Source organism: Anser cygnoides, chromosome 2, assembly GCF_040182565.1.
Source record: "Anser cygnoides isolate HZ-2024a breed goose chromosome 2, Taihu_goose_T2T_genome, whole genome shotgun sequence".
Taxonomy (NCBI): Eukaryota; Metazoa; Chordata; class Aves; order Anseriformes; family Anatidae; genus Anser; species Anser cygnoides.
Genome location: NC_089874.1, coordinates 87605004 through 87619027, shown reverse-complemented (window position 1 = coordinate 87619027; position 14024 = coordinate 87605004). Strand labels below are relative to the sequence as shown.

At 40.5% G+C, this 14024-nt stretch overlaps 1 protein-coding gene across 6 annotated transcripts in view; it reads right to left on the bottom strand.

The window, feature by feature from the left end:
- SEMA5A (semaphorin 5A) overlaps positions 1-14024 on the bottom strand; it is a 336661-nt gene that overhangs the window by 302803 nt on the left and 19834 nt on the right. The window contains exon 1 of one of the 6 annotated variants that reach the window (XM_013182028.3): positions 3781-3991. The exons of the other annotated variants lie outside the window; for them this stretch is intronic. The gene's annotated coding sequence lies outside the window, so the exon portion shown is untranslated. Of the gene's footprint in view, positions 1-3780; positions 3992-14024 lie in introns of those variants that run through there. 6 annotated transcript variants of the gene reach the window in all.

Sequence of the window (14024 nt, the reverse complement as noted above, 5' to 3'; positions counted from 1 at the left end):
GCCATTTTGGTTTCCTTCCATTCCGGAGCACAGACCAGAGATCTCTTTCTTCCAGGTAAGTCAAAGTGTTAAAGGGTTAAACCTCAGCACCTAAGATTGAATGTTGACTGAGACTTATTAAACTACCATGCAGCTCTTTAGTAAACACAGAAAAATTGCTGCCACTTACAGTGCTTTCTGCATGGAGTATTATGAATAACTTTTAAATGGAAATGAGAAAACAGAAAACCTATTAACATTCTTCACAGAGACTTTCCATTCTTTGTTAGTCACATATTTTGACACCTTGCATTGAACAAGTAACATTTGCACTCCCTTCCCTTAAGATGCTTATCTTTTTTTTATGTACCCTGTTACACAGCGATATTAATAGCAAGCATGTCACCTCAGCTCTTTAGTGCTTAAGAGGGGAAAGAGAAAAAATGCTTGGCCTGCACCTGCCGTTAAGTTACACAAGTCACTTGTGTGGCAATCTCCAGTCCTGGCCACAACCCAGCCCTTGGGCTAACGACTGATTTGCTCATCATTTGTTAGTGAAGACAAAAATGTCCAGAGTGATCTTGAGTGCTATCTATTATACTAATTTTTTTCCTCATTTCAGTACATTTTCATTTCACAGTGCAGTGAAACCTTTCCCCCACCCCCAAACTCCAGCTACTTTGGGAGATCTACTCTTTGCCAGGTATACAGCCCAGCCCTGGGAACAAACACAGGCTGTCCAAATTCAGTGAGGCCTTTTGCTCTTGCGGACCAGCCCTTCCAACTCCCTGAAGCTCAGCTGGTTCATCTATCAACAAGTGAAAGGGTGTGAGCTTACTACTGCTCCAGAAAGCAATAAGTAGTATAACCATTAAATGCCACATTTTATTTCTGAAAGTTTCCAGATCCTTTTAGCTGAGTTATCCCACATAATAAACACAGTATGCTTGGAAAAGAGCAGCCTACTCCATTTCAGCTAAGATCTATGCTTTCTCCACTTACCTCTCTCTTCAGGCTGAAGTCAGATGCTATTGGAAAAACAGCCATATTATAAATCACACTCTTCAACACCTGCAATTGCCCAGACTGGTTACACATGTCCATTGGAGATGACTAACTGGAGGAAGCGAGTCCCTAGATCCAGCTGTGCTGGGGAGGACACTAAGAGAGGACTGAAAGAGAGCCAGACTTGTACTAGCAGTGACTCCCCCAAGACACCCAAGGCAAAAAGTAAGCTGTTCAGTGAGAAAGGGAGAGGGTTAGGGAGGGAAATGGTTCAGTTAGGACTATCTCCTGAAAAAAAAAAAGAGGTATGACCAGAGAACTACCCATGCCTGCAAAATGGCAGTCATTTGACCTGAAATCCAAATTCTTTGGGCTGGTTGAAGAGACTGTCATAGCCACATAAGGCTCAGGAGGGAAAACAGAGGGGAAAAAAAAAACAACAGGATTTTCTGGTCTGTTAGGCCTGGAATAAAAGGAACATATTTGCTGGTCTTTACAGGTGACAAACAAAAATACAGCCTGTGACCAGTATAGCAAAACCCATATAAATGCCGCATTGGAAACCAACATTTCCAAACACCTCTTTTCCTCTCCTTAGCACAGACCCCTGAAATTCTGGCCACGTTTTGATCTATCCCAAAGCTGGTTCACTCCGCAGTGAATCATTTCCCTAGCATGTCCTCTAACAACTCAAGCAAAGGTGGTCTGCATTATAGGTCAAATCACCAACAATGACCCAAATCATACACTTTTCACACAAACACGATGCCTTTCTTTTAGTGGATATGTCAAGCCTGCTGGACTTAAATAATAATAATAATACTCTTTTCATAAAGGTAGGATTCATATTTTTTTTGCACAAAGAGGTGGAGATATGGGGAAAAAGAATAGAGAGTTTCATGACTACAGGAGTCATCTGTGACATTGGAAAATAGGCCTTTATTGTAAACTTCTCCTTTTATCCTAAATCTTGTAATAAGCCTAAATATGTTACTTAGAGAAACCACGACTAGAAATCATAAGGGTTTCAAAACCAAGATAATAAAGGGATGCCAATGGGCAAACAGAGTCAGAAAACCCTGACTGAAAACAAAGTAATCAAGAAATTTATTTTTTTTTAAACCTTATCTAGTTTTGTTTTGTTTTTTTTTTAATTATTCATGACAGTGAACAACATGACCTGGCACCAGGAAAACATTCCTCTGGCACGGAATATATTTTCGTGTTCATTCTGCAGATACTTCAGAAACCCTCCTTAAAAAGTCTCTAGAGTTATGTACAATTTTCCATCTTATTAAGTTAGTTTACTTTCAGTATTCTTTAAAATGGTCCTTGATTACCTATTCTTCTTTCGTATGTATCTACTAAGTGAAAGATAATAATCATCAACTGCATACAGTTTCTATGATTATTTCACACAATTTTTCTGTTGTATTTCTATTAGTTTTTGCTCATTGTGGTGCTTAAAATATTATACAAAATACCAAAAGTAATAAAATTATAAAACAGTATGAACTAAGGAAATTTCTAAATTTAGAGGGTTCTTATAAAGCTCGGAAAGCAGACTAGAGATTGCAGAAAAGTAACATACATGTTTTAAACAGTAATTCAGACTGATTTGGGTTGAAATCTAATGCTGACAACATGGTTTGGAAAAGCAAATACAAATCTGAAATGCCACAGATGGAACAAATCCAGGTCCGTGACGGCACACCCCATTCCGATCCGGCATCAAAACTGGCAGAGCTGCCTGCGCACACATGCACTCAGCAGACAGATGGAAAGGAGCATCCCTCCTGTCACTGCCATCTCCCAATCAGAATGGGAAGCTGGCCCTGGATTTATTAAGGCAGTGGATGGAGAACAATAACAGAGCCCTGTGTCAACTGTACACTAAAATATCAGGTGAGAAATAATAGGAAACACAGTCCTCTGAACTGGGGAAGAGTACATATTTCCAGCCTGCAAGTGACAGGCAAAACACACTCCCCTGCTTCTCCTTCTATTCCCCATCCATAAAGGGCTTTCCATGAACTCCAGTAAGAGAGGCATACCAAATTCTTCAAATTACAGGCCTGCAACAGATAGCAGCACTCATTACATTTAAACAACAACAACAAAAAATAAATTATTTGATCAATTCTCAAAGAGAACTCTGTCCCACCCACTAGAACTAAAGAAATCTGGATCCAAAAAGGTAAAATTTCAGTTATAAAGAAGCAACAAAATCAGGATCACCAAGAATTTGGTATTGAAAGTGCTGCAAACAAATAACAATTACAAAGATGAACAAGAGAAAAACAATAGTGCAGGAAAAGGTAATCTTCAATTTCCTTGCCCTATCATCCAGCCCCAATTAAAGCTGAAGTATCAAAATCCATAGCTCATCTTATCCCTCCATGTCAGGAACAGGAGGGAGTTATAATTATCATTGCCAACATCAAAACTTCCAACCAAGCAGAACAAACTTCTAAATCTGAAGCTCCCCCAGGTTCTTATGCACAGCTACAAAGCAAAGATAATCAAGGAAAAGAGGCTGACCCTGTATACATATCGGTTCTATTCTTCCTCCCACAACAAAAGCAACAAAGAAATTTAGAAGTTTTAAAAACTACCTGAAAACAAAGAAAAAAATGAACATTGAAATCGTTGAACTGTTAAATTTAGGTAACTGATAACAAGAGTGAAAAGATACCAGCCTCTCATCTTAGAGAAGGATTTCTTTTTTTTTTTTTTAATAACAAATAATAAATAAATAAATAACAATAAAAACAGCAAAACAATAATTATATATACCTTTCAACATCCAAGGTTAAAAATGTTAAGGTAGTGGCCAACTCAAAAAGATTTTTAGATTATGAAGCTCTTGGTCAGCATCACGTTTGACAGACAAGAGACCCCCGTGGGATCAGAAGATGCCGTCCAGCCATTGCCATCACCTCTGCCCATGCACCCACGTGCTGAAGCAGTCACAGGCCCCCACAGTCCCACCCTGGGGTGGGAGAAGGGGCTGTAACGTGCCACCTGGCAGAAGGAACTGCTACCCAGTTTTTGCAGCCAGTACTAAGAAACTGCATTTTATTGGCTGACCTGGTCACGCCCTTTGACTAAATTTCTTTGGATATTGAAATAAAGGTCTGGTGCTAAAAGGGACTGGGTCACAGTTTAATCTTGTAACTGGGATCAGATTTCCTCGCTACAGAGAATGCTGCCCATTAATCTGTGGTTTTCAGCCCCAGCTAAAAGACACTTAGAAATTACCAATGCTATTTAGAGGCATCTGTAGAAAAAAATAGCTTCTTTCCTTTACAGTTGCAAATGCATGCTAGCTTTTCTAAATGACAGAGCAGCAGCTAAGGTTTCTGATTATCCAGGGAACACAGAACCTGCTTAACAGCAAGCAGGTCTGATTAACGTCTGCACCCTCGTGACTTCAACAGCCCTTCTTTCAAAGGGATCGACCTTTAATTTCTGATAAAGTTCGCTTCCAAACTTCTGAAACCAGCAGAGAAGATACCATTGCTGATAAGCACAAATTCCATTTGTATTCTCAAGAATATTACAACTGCCCTAGAAGAGGGTAATTAAGTACAAAAAATGTCAGTTTTGCGTCTTTTACTATCCCATTTGAAGGGTCAAAGGAATTTGGTGGCCTGCCACTGATTAAGTTACCACAACAAGTGGTCCTTTGCGATGAACGTGCTAAGAGTGCAGCCAGTCAACAGATGTGAAATGTTCCAGGGCAGAAAAGCACATCTGAGTAGGGAGCAGTGACCCTTGCAGAGCTCAAGCTGACCACAAGTACTTCAGATTCCTGCTTCCACTCCCGGTTACTCTGCCACCACTGGTCTGTCGCCTGATGCTGTTGTGTTTTGTGCTCCAGCCCAGCAGCCAAGGCTCGAAGCTCCTTCAGTTCTGCTCAGCAGCCTGTTGCTGTTGCTCTGACCTTTCCAGCACCTCCCCACTTCCACTCCACACTCCCCTACAGCCAGAGGGGCTGGGGCTGAGGGGGGGGGGGGGGGGGGGGGGGGGGTGTCTCTGCAGGTAGGTGCTAACTTTGATAGCAGCGGGGCTTGCAGAGGAGATAACGATGGGGTTGCTTGGGGTCAGTCCTCTAGCTCCTCATTCAGCTATGATTAACAAGTCACTTAGGCTAACTTCCCATGAGTACTTCCTATGTTTCCTGGGTATCCAGCTCACAAGTGGGATGTGAATTAAACTATCATGTAGCAGATATAAAAACTGTGGATTAGATTTTCCAGTTTTAAAGTTAGCCATGAGCTCTCTAACTTGCATACTCTTGATTTTGGCTTTCTTCCATACTCCATTTTTGAAGTGCTGCAGTAACAAAAACAGTAATTGAGCACAAAAAGCCTTAAATGCTGTTAAAGGTTCCAAACAGCATATGGGTTTAGGCATGTAGGTAGAGCAGAAAAAGTGAACAGTCTAAGATTCTAACCAAGAAACCCATTTCACCACCTGCCAAAGAAATCAAACACATATGTGACAAAGAACACATCTGTGCTACCAGTTGCAGAATGGCTTATATCTCATGATCTCCAAGCTGGCCAACATGTCCAAAGGGAGGAGGGAAAAAAAAAAAAAAAAGACAGTAGGGTGGTGTTAACTTAAGTCTGGCACTGTGCTGGACTGAAAAGTTGCATTGCTTTCAGGTTGGAGCCAGCTCCCGGTCAGCCAGCTTCAACCACAAACACAAGCTTACTTCTGCCTTTAAGAGAGCTCTGTGAGCACTTTAAGAATAAAATGAGATGTACAACAGGACACTAAGAAAGGAAGAAGTTGTTTCTCTGTGCTTCTGATCATACAAAAAAAAATTATATTTATATATGTATTATTTTTATTTTTAAATACCAGAGTGAGTTCAATGCAGCTGGACAAAACAACGTAACAGGTTTAATAAGTTGGCAGGGTAGTTCTGGGAGCCTTAACTGCTCTCAACCTCAGTGTTACAGTAGCCTAAGTGAACAATTCAGATATTTTTCTGCAGAGTCATCTTTCTACTTTTCTAACCACTTCAGATGAATTTGTGAGAGGGCTGAATCATGCTAACACAATTAAATCCAAGTGAATTTACAGAATCACAGAATGGTTTGGGTTGGAAGGGACCTTAAATATCACCCAGTTCCAACCCCTGCCATGGGCAGGGACACCTCCCACCAGACCAGGTTACCCAAAGCCCCATCCAGCCTGGCCTTGAACACCTCCAGGGATGGGGCATCCACAGCTTCTCTGGGCAACCTGGTCCAGTGCCTCACCACCCTCGGAGTAAAGAATTTCCTCCTTATATCTAATCTAAACCTGCCCTCTTTTAGTTTAAAGCCATTCCCCCTTGTCCTGTCACCACACTCCCTGACAAAGAGTCCCTCCCCAGCTTTCCTGTAGGCCCCCTTTAGGTACTGGAAGGCCACTCTAAGGTCTCCCCAGAGCCTCCTCTTCTCCAGGTTGAAGGACCCCAACTCCCTCAGCCCGTCTTTGTGGGAGAGGTGCTTCAGTCCTCTGATTGTCCTCGTGGCCCTCCTCTGGACTCACTCTAAAAGTTCCATGTCTTGTGCTGGGGGCCCCAGAGCTGAATGCAGGGCTCCAGGTGGGGTCTCATGAGAGCAGGGTAGAAGGGGACAATCACTTCCCTCCCCTGCTGGCCATACTGCTTTTGATGCAGCCCAGTATACGGTTGGCTTTCTGGGCTGCAAGCACACATTGCTGGCTCATGTTGAGCTTCTCATCAAAAAACACCCCCAGGTCCTTCTCCTCAGGGCTGCTCTTAGTCCATTCTCTGCACAGTTGTGTTTGTGTTTGGGACTGTCCTGGCCCAGATGCAGGACTTTGCACTTGGCCTTGTTGAACCTCACGAGGTTCGCACAGGCACACCTCTCAAACCTGTCCAGGTCCCTCTGGATGGCATCCCTTCCTTCCTGTGTGTCAACCACACCACGCAGCTTGGTGTCATCTGTAAACTTGGTGAGAGCACATTTGATTCCACTGTCCATGTTACCGACAAAGATGTTAAACAGTGGCAGCCCCAACACTGACCCCTAAGGAACACCACGCATTACTGATCTCCACCTGGACATTGAGCCGCTGACTATAACTTTTTGAGTGTGACCATTCAGCCAATTCCACACAACAGTAATGATGGCCATTCTCTCTATTCAGTAACGCTTCTTTCTCAGTCAGAGGAAGCCACTGATGACCCATAAAGATATCTCCTTGTTCAAAGAGCTCCCTCTGAGATTAGTCCAGCAAGCAAAAAACTTTAACTGAAGAATAAGCCAACACTGCTGGAATAGTTACTTGTGTGAGGATTGCACTATGGACCCACACTAGTTATTCAAAGATGGGTAGCTCCCAGAAAGATAATGCAGGAGACACTCTGAATGTATTCCATACTTAAACAAGTTGCACTATTTCATGCAAGCTGTGTAACAAAAGAACACACATGGCCATTCTGGGTTTAAAATAATTTAAACTTACACATACAATGCATCAAAGCAACCTGAAACATGTTTCTTTGGCTGAGTCATTTAGGGGTATTCAACAGAGCACCAAATTTCAGAACAGCATGAAACAAGAGATCAATGCCAACTGGTGAAGAAATTATTAACATATGCGGTGGACAGCTCTAGTAATGTAGCTCAAACTGCTAAAACTGCAGTATTATAATGAAGAAAGCAGATGGTATTTGATGTCAAAAATAAATGAAAGCAACATATATGCCTTGCTGAAAAAAAGTCCACATTAGCTTATCATTTGTTTAGCAAAAAATTAGGTTCTGTACTTTGCAAACAAAGAATTTACTATCAAAATATAAGTTTATAAGTGCACAAATCAATGCTAAGACTATGTTTGTTAAAAAGTCTCCATCTCAAAAATTTCACATGCCTTTTCACTGAAGCTGGGGAATAGTTCCATAAACACCAGAGATAGCAGCCAAGGCTTGAAGCTGAGCAATACAATTCCTCTAGCCACTAAGAAATAGAGAACAGCATCTTACAAACCTTTAGAGAAAAAGAAAGGCTTCTATCAACATCCTCCCTCATATACAGATGAATACAAAGAACAGGCAACAACCCATTGGTGAGGGTAGAGAGAGTTATAGGATTTTTGAATAAATCAGATAAAGTAATGGGTTGAAAAACTAGGATTTTTCAACTAATTATTCTATATTCTTAGGAAAACAAAACACCACAAAAAATATTTGAGCATGTAATTTTTATTCCAAAAGACTATCTTCCATAATTCCAAGTATCCCAAGGCTGAAAATCTGTTTTCTATAAGGATGCTATTCAATCTGTAATTAAGCTTGCAAGCATGAAAAAGGTCAGTGGTCTTTTCCTCTCTGTCTTAAAATATGAGAAAGTAGTTAGCTTTGATGCAAGTTTCTCCTCCTCATTTCTTTTATCAGTATCATCCACAGTTTCTAATGCAAAGCAGATGATAACAGCACAGTTCTGAATAACACAAAATAGTTAGGTATGTTATTTTCACCACCTGTTCTTTACAAAAGAAGCAGAGAATATTAATCCTACTCTATTTTTTTCATTTTTACACTGCAGCTAATCTTGTTCTGCAGTTCACACATAATTTATGTGACTTAAAGCAAATAATGCTAAACATGTAGCCAAAAAACATTACTCCTCTTGTGTCAGGAAACTCATACTGAGGTCTCTACACATAAGCCTAAAAGCCAGGACTTGAGCTCCCCATCGAAAAGAGCTCCTACCACCAGCCCTTTTCCTACACAACAGTTGACCGATACCGGTTGCAACACTGAGCTGATCTGCACAAAACTCAGCATCACAAGTGCAGATTGCTCAGCACACCCAGCTCCTGCTGCAGGCAAGTCAGGCTACCCTAGACACCCCCACATGCTCTGGTAAGGATCTCCCCACACTCCTTCAATAACCGAAAGTTCAGCATAAAATTCAATATACCACAATACTTGGGTTCAAGAACAATTTTACTGGCACCTGGTAAATCTTTGTGCCAACTGTACCACCAAGAGAAAAACAAGAACAACAACAACAAAAAATGATATTGTTGTTATAGTTTCCAGACTAGATTTTCATGTCAGGAAGGATGAAGTGAACATCAGAGTCATCTCTATGGCTATTTGGTACTAATACACCTACAAAAGCTGTACTTTTATTTAAGAAGTTTCATCGCAAAATTGACCTAGAACAAAATAAGTCTGAAAAATTTATTAAATAACTTATTCCATTGTAGATTTGATTAGAAGTTATTATTTTTCTTCTAGAAAACAGAATTATACATATTTTTTCATGTAGTCATGTTAACTTTATAAGACATGGGAACTCAGATCATTCAAAAACTCCTTCTATAATCCCTTAACTTATTGTACAACCATACTCTTAGCTCTAAGTGCAAATACTGATATTTATTATTCAGCACTAAAAAGTCACATATGAAGATAATAAACATAAGAGTTTTTTAATAATTTAGGAATACCTACACACTTCTAGTGATACTGTACATGTACTACACACAATAACCCCAATAGAGTCTATGAAAATAATTGCATGTGCAAGAATTTCAGAACTAGGCCAAAGATACTCAAAACAAATATAACATGGTTGAATAATGCATAAATATTCAAAAAGAAACTTTCCTTTCATTTTCAAGTAGATCCAAAGTTGACCTTACCACTTCTATCCCACACAGATGGGATCATATTTTATTGTAAGGCAGCTTCTATCAACTCATTCTTACAAGTCACTGTCTGGTGCTTTAATCCTCAATTAGTCCTTCAAAGGGACTATTTCCAGAGTAAAATATTTGTCCCAGCACTCTGCTTTATCAGAAGCTGGCTCATGCAGTAACACGAAGCTACCATCTGAAACTTACCATCGTAGCGTGGAATACATGCAAAGGCCTGCTGGAAGTCAGGCCACTTCCATCCTACAGGCCGCAGTGCAAGATTGCAAACAGTTTTTGCTGCCACACCTAAGTCAGAAAAGAAGCTAACACAGAGGGTTGGGAACGTCATAAACATATATTGCCACAAAATACATCAAAATTTATTATGGTCTCTAAAGACACAAGCTCCCAAATAGTCTCCCATTGCTGTAGCAACGCTCTCACTGCTATGGCAATGTGGCAGGAGCACGTCGTGCAGGGCATGGCCTATGCTGGCTGCATGTGGGGCAGGCATGGGGAGGCCCCTGCCTGTCCACAGAGAGTGTGGCTGCTCAAAGGCTACACTGAAAACCTTCACTAGAAACGCTCAGAGCTGACAAAACATCAGCTGTATGTGCACAACCAGATAGTCAGTACAGTGTCCAAAGCCTCCTGCCTACCAGTGTCTGTGTGGATCCAGCCTCAGTTAGTTATGGTTGGTGGGTATCACCACGTGTTGATTGCTTACAGAAAACACCAGTGATTGGAACCCAGATTTGTATCACTAAATCCATCAGCTGAACTGGGCACCAGCATTGACAGCTTCAGCACAGAAAAAAAAATAAAAATAAATTCACAACAAACACTTTGCCTCTGAATAAACTGACAATATCTACAAGTACCAGTGTGTATGTCTGAAGGAAGTCACACAGTCCAAATAAGGTTTCATCACTTCCTTTGTTTTATAAGGAAAAGTATTCTAAAACTTAATTTTGGTTTACGCTATGTCCTCATGGTGATCTACTGGATGCTAATGCTAAATCACTCTTTTAATAGCATCTGCAGGTTATGTTCCAGGACAAGTGCCAGTAGCTAATGATCCTCCCATTATTGATTCTTCCTAGATGGGATGAAAACTAATTTTCCTGGTCTTGACACACAAAGACCCTGTCTTGCTTATTACAAATATATACGTATATAAGTAGTTTGGTTAGTGGAAGGCATTTAAGAGGATGCCTTAGCTGGTGTGGATTTGTTTTTAACCACAAAACTAATTTTTCTGTATTTAAAGAAATGGAAATAGGTAATACAACACAGATGTACAGATGAAATGTATGAGGTTAGCAGGCAAAAAAAAGATAACATGCACATCATGACCCCTCCACCAGACACTAATTTTCCACTGTTTCCTTGCCAGCAATAGGACTGACCAGCTCAGATCACAAGCCAGAATACATTCAAACATCCCAGTGGGTGCTCAGGCCAAGACACGGGACAAACACAGTTTCCTGTATCAAGAACCATGGGCCACAGAAGTTAAACGGATTAGAAAAATCACAAAGAACTAATTGTGAGGATTTTCAGGGACACCAGACATTTTAGGTGGCAAATTAAAGGGTGTCTCACCTCAGTACCTAGACAATTTTAGACAGCATGAAAAATCCCTCTCCCTGCATGATAGTAAAGTAGGAACTCTGAACCAGGGTGTCATTTCCCACCCCCAGTATCAATGTTGAAGTGATAATAATGAAAGAAACACAGTATAAAGATCACAGTTAGCTTCATCAAAGAGGTATTTAACAGAAGCGGTACATGCCCTATTCTCCTGCTATTTGCCAGGATTTTTAAAATATATTCTGAAGCAACAGATATTTACCTAGAAGCACCATTTTGTGTACCTGTTAGAGAACAAATGCAATTCATCACACTCTCCTTTGTTACTGGGGTAAAATAAAGATATCCTTGAGTCTGAAGTCTTACCAACTAATAATACCATCTGATAAATAGATGCAAACCTTTCACCTTTCAATTATACAATAAATTTTGACCACTTCACAAAACTGATTAAGCCTGCCATATCCATGTCCTTACATAACATAAAACGCATGTTCAGTATAGAACCAATTATCTTTGACCGATGAAGGAGGCATTCTTTCTTCCTTTCCTTCCCTGCCAACCCCTCCCTTTCTTTTTATACCTGCCAAGTCCTCTTATCTGAGGTCTTTCTACTACAAAAATAGTGAAAAGTGAATAATGAATATCAAAATATCAATATCAAAATTCAAACACAACTATCGTTTTGTTAGTTTTCTACAGGGTATTTCCATCAACTACTGGAAGTCATGAAGAACACAGTTTCTGCGGTTCAGATACTCCATAAAACATGCTAGAAGATGCCAAATAAAAGAAATATGATTGGAACAGATGGGGTTGACCTCAGGGTGTGCTACTCAGGCCTCAGAAAAATACAACATTGAGAAGGACACTCAGGTCACATAATGACAGAATTTTACAAGATCTCCACCAGTCCTAACCACACTACATATGGTGATTCTGCAACAGTGACAACAAATTAGTAACACTCACCCAGGGCACAGTAAGCAACCAAATGGACACTGGAAAATACTGGTGATACAGAGGGGAAGAGTGGTTGATGTTTAATAATCTTTTCCCATGTATTCAAACACTTGTCCAAAAGACCACTTTAGAAGAAAGAGAGCCTGGAGAAACAATTTTTGTTCTCTGTTCTGCTAAGCTTGTTTGCAAAAGAGCTGGAACCATCAGCTTTGTACAAATAATGAACATCGTGCCACATCTATGGGAGAGTGACTACATTTACTTTCAATTCGGTTAGAACACAAACATCCATGAGTTATTTGGCAAACAGAATACATTTTCTTTCACTACTGGGTATCAAATGTCAAAGAGATCCCATGGAGCCAAAACAATGAAAACTAATAATAAAACAAAGTCTACTAATGTCATCAAGAGCAGAAGGATCTAAAGATAAACTCAGATGACATGATCACATACAAAAGTCAAACCATTTCCACTTTGTCCTTTCCCAAAAGCCACTCATGCAAAAGCAAGTTGTTTTTTGTTTGTTTTTTGGGTTTTGTTTGGGGGGGGGGGGGGGGGGGGGGGGTAAAATATGTCTCTATTCAGGGAAGTGGAAGCTTTCAAATGTGCAGATGTTTGTGATTGCACACTAGCAGCCTGCTGGGAACCATTATTGCTGTTGAGAGCAAAGCTATTCAATCATCTATAAGTCACTGTTCAACACTGTTGCCCTCAGTCAAGGAGGTGATTAATGGATTAATGGAGTCCAGCAATGACATGGACTACACCCTGCCCATGAAAGCTCTTTGATTTTAATTCAGTTAAGCTATTGAAGTAAACAAACCAATTTGGGTGTTCAGCTAGCTCTGTCTCATTAAAAATTATTTAACTAGACTAGTGGTAAAAGAATATTGCACGTCCTCAAATTCAGTTTGGCATTCTGTAATCATAGCAGCAATTACATTTGTAAAAAGTTAACAGTGGCAGAAAATGCTCAACCTTTCATTAGGGATTTTCATGTGCAATGAAATTAATACTTTCTAATCACCACAGTACAGCAAACATGCTCCTGTATGTTTCAATGAGGCCAGCAGTAACTACAGTCACAAGGCAAAAGTCTCAGCCAGAATTTGCAAATTGTATGTTCAAAACACAACAGCACTCTGCCCCTCTCAGCTAGGATTTCTGCAAGCCACAACAACAGAAGCCCTCAAGAACACCATAGAGTCTGGTGTCAGACTGTACACGGCATTTCATGCAGGGACAAGTTTTACTTGTCTCTGGTTCTACAATTGAGATAGTGAGTCCAGATGTAGCAAGTCACGTTATCAGGGCTCAGGAATTTTACCTTTTTATTTAAATGCCCAGTGCCCCATAATGATTTGAGCATACTTTTAAGTACAAAACATGAAATCACAACACCTGTAAACAAGAGTATCATTACCTTTGTGCTCTATATACATTCAGCAACAGAGAATACTACCACAGAGGGCACAGAGAGAAGACCAGTTGTTTATACCAAGGGATGCACTTTGGAAAGCTGACAGCAAAACCACTGCATGAGAAGCACTGGAGGGAGCATCACCCCAGCCATGACCTGTTGACTGCTTTAATTCCTTTTAAAGTGCTGCAACAGCATCACACCTTACATCTGTTTAAGGCATTGGGCAGTCCCACAGCACCCAGAGCTGGCTGCAGCCCTGACAGAAGCACTCTGCAGCCTTGCAGCATGGCTGCACCACCATCCTGGGCTATCCTATAGTATTATCACTGCCTGTTGTTGTCACTGTCACACAGTACAGAAATGGAAAAAAATAAAATTTGTC